Below are 3,599 nucleotides of genomic sequence, written 5' to 3'. Positions count from 1 at the left end.
ATCTTATCTATCTAGCTCTATTCTTTTTTGTAATTGTGTTAACAAATATTCGTACAGCAGGACAGACGGACTTCCTCTGAATAGATTTTACTCAAAATTTGATAGAAATCTGCAAATTACGTATACCAAATTTCAACCATTTAACTCAAATCGTTTTTGAGTTATCTTTGTCACAGACAGACGGACAATTTCTAAAAATGTGGTTTTCGGGAGGTCTAAACCATCAAGATTCGTCAAAATCTAATGGTCGAATAAATTCGTCGAATTTTTTTGACGATTTTTTTTTTTCTTTTTCTCTGTACTTCATGTAAGAGAAAGAAAAGAAGAAAAAATTAGCATTCACTTTATTTGCTAAATAATTTTCTAGATAATGCTAATAATTTTTTACATTTTCCAATAGGAACATTGCCTTTCAGAACAGGGCGTTACACCAAATCCATGTCAGTAACAAATAAATTCTAGATTTTTTTTATCAGATAAGCTTTTGACATTTTTCGTGTCCTACCTTAATTTTTTATAATCATTATTATTATTACGGAAACGATTTTCTAGAAGCTCCCACAGCATCACAGCATTTCGACATCAACCTCGTATCAGATGCTTTTTGACATTTCTGAAAGGTACGGAAACACATAATCACGATAAATATCGTCTTTTCTGTAGCCATTATTTTTTCTTCTTCTTTTTTGTCCTTGTGAAGGTAGAACTAGTATCCAACCCAGACGGATAGAGATGAGTTGTTCAACATCTTCTTCCCGAGAATTAGGAGGTAAACGAAACCAACTTCCGACAAGCGAAGTTGGCAAATTTAAAGAGCCGGCTACCTGCCAAGAGGAACAAAGTTAATATCTGTATTCACCTCACACAAGACGTCCAAATATCTTCTCTCCCCTTTGTCTCTTTCTCTTTGTTTTTCTTTTTCTTCCTGTCTTCCTAAATGGAGTGCTGAAAGAAATGTTGCATAAGTCTTTTGAAACTTGGATTTGTTAGCAACAAAAAAATAACATATCGGTAGATGTACTAAGTTAACTTCCATTTGTTTTTTTGGGTACGTCTTTTATTAAAAGAACAAAAGCAGTGTTCTAGCTTCATTTTATTGAGGTTTGTTATCAGCCTTTAAGTTTAATTACATCATACTAACATCCCATTTTAAAGCAACACAAGGCTGTTTTGCGATCGTAATTTTGAGCCGCGGTCAGATAACGAGGACGACATCTGAGCTGGCACCCCCTATCCAAAATTCCACCCCACACCAGCGGGAAGAGGTTTGGCCCCAACGGATTTAAAGTGCACCAGACCCGCTTACACGGTGGTTTTTCAGTGGAATCGGGTCTCGAACCTGCATACCCTCCAGTTGCGAAACCCAGACCTTACCATCAGGCCACCGCGGCCTTGTAAGATAGTTAAAATTATTCGGTATGACTTTTAAGCCTTTTCCCTTTGATTCACATGCCTCAAAATTTTATATAGAACTATAATTTCCGAACAAATTCGAAATACAAATTTATTCTATTTAGTAAGTTTCTAAGTAATCATATTTACACACACATGACAAATAACCTGTTGTTTAGCGGATTTAGTCTAAAATTACATAAAGATGAACAGTTTTAATGGAATTTGTTGTTTCGCGATGGCAACGTTCACTTTATCTTGAACGTAAAACAATGAAATTTCAATGCTTTGTAACGATAAGTTCAGGCAATTCTATTCAAGCACTGCTGTAATCAAGTAAACCAAAGCGAAAGCTGAACCCCGCCCGCGGTAAAAATTAAAGGTTTTTCGGATTTCGGCGACGTGGGGAGGGACAGTGGACCACAAATGATTGGGCCTTCTTTTATTTTGGACAGAGTCACGTGATTTTCCGGGAGTTGACTTTCGCCTCAGTTGTACCCCCATCAAACTCTTATTGTACCCTTGAGGGTCTCCGTACACACTTAGGGGAACATTGTATTAGACTGTTAACATTTGGTGAATTACTTAATATCTATTAGACTGTTGACCTTTGAGTTATTTAATATTTATTAGAAAATAGTAATTCTAGCATTAAAACCAATTTGCCAAATTTTAATTTTCAAAAGGATTTTTTTTTTCGATGCCTCAACAAAAATGTATCTGATTTATTCATATTTTTTAAATGAAAATTAAGAAATGAACTAGAATACTATTAACACCATTTAGTCGAAAGACATCTAGATTAAATTAGTATAATATTCATTTATTTAAATTGTATACATATGGTTAAAGGTTGACCATTTCGAACTCTGAATCTGATTTTTATCGAACGTGTTTAGAAAAGTCTAGAGTATTGCTATTCTGAGATCCTCGTTAGATTTAGCAACTTTACAAGAACAATGGATTTCACTTTCAACCCACGAGATACCTAAAATAATCGTTAACCTATTGTCTTTTTTCACATCATACACGATATAGACGATGTTTTTCTATTCTTAAACTATTTATCAATGCTTTCACGTATTAATTTCTAATGCAAAATATGATAGAATGATTGTATGGCAACAGTGTATTGCATATACACCATACAATGTGTTTCATAATTTGTATCTCTTTTGTTAAAACAATTGTACGATTTTTGATGCCAATAGTTTGGTACTTTTTCTTTATTTAAGGAAACCAACTTGTAATTTAAAAAATCTTTTTCAATTAAAAAAATTAATTCTCAAAAATTCATTTCACATTTTTCTAACTTCCTGAAACTTAAACTTTTATCTAACTTTCAATAAGGAAGTTTTCAATTTTTTTTAATGAAATTTTATCTCGTATCATATTGAATTCGAGATAATTATCCACTGAGTTCCGCGGTTTTTAGTCATTGCTTAAACGGCAATAACTGTCATCTTGATAACAGAATAATGAATCATAGGAAAATTCCATGTCCGTATTTATCAAGCTGTCAAAATGGCTTCTATTATCTTCTTCGCTTTTAAGGTGCTAAGTGATAAGCGAAGCAATATATAAAAAAAAAAAAAAAATCATTTTTCGTTGATAACAGACAAAAAGCTCCTAATAAAGGAAAAAGACATCAACCTCTGTGGTTCATTCATACCTCTTGAAAAGAGATATGACTGATTACGGCAGACGATATTCTTGCTGATTTGAAGAACGCCGAACATCTGGTTGTTCTGAAAGAAAATAATTGAAAAAAAAAAAAAAGTTACTGTTGATTTTAACCGTTGCCATGCACGTAGGAGGTTGCTATTTTCATGACAAGTTGTAGGTGGTTTTGAATAGATTATACATTTTAAAAATAAATTTACATTGCAGGTAAAAGCAGATACTTTCTTTGTATTAGTAGAAAGATCAGAACATTTGAAAGGTCAAAACCTTGAACAGAGTAGTAAAGTAACTTTAAAAATAAATTGTTTTTATCGGAATGAATGTTTCAATTTAAAACTACGTGACAAACGAATTTTTTTGGTATTCTTGTAAATTAGAAGATCTAAAATACTTAATGCAAAAACAAATTCCTTGCTGCAAAAAAAAAAAAAAAAAAAAAAAGCATCTTGCTTTTATAAAAATTTTTTTTTACTAATTTAAAATAAAATATTAATTAAAAAGATAATAAAAACAATTTTGTAATT

The 3,599-nt window shown here is 32.0% G+C and overlaps 1 long non-coding RNA gene across 1 annotated transcript; it reads right to left on the bottom strand.

Moving 5' to 3' along the window:
• Positions 1–522: 522 nt before the first annotated feature.
• On the bottom strand, positions 523–3,359 carry LOC129988736 (uncharacterized). Its single transcript, XR_008785675.1, has 2 exons — positions 3,065–3,359; positions 523–945 (listed from the first exon to the last, which is right to left on the bottom strand). It is a non-coding gene; the product is annotated as an uncharacterized LOC129988736 (long non-coding RNA).
• Positions 3,360–3,599: the final 240 nt, after the last annotated feature.

This window comes from Argiope bruennichi, chromosome 10 (assembly GCF_947563725.1).
Source record: "Argiope bruennichi chromosome 10, qqArgBrue1.1, whole genome shotgun sequence".
Classification (NCBI taxonomy): Eukaryota; Metazoa; Arthropoda; class Arachnida; order Araneae; family Araneidae; genus Argiope; species Argiope bruennichi.
Note: the sequence above shows the minus strand (reverse complement) of the source record. Positions and strands in the feature narration are given on the sequence as shown.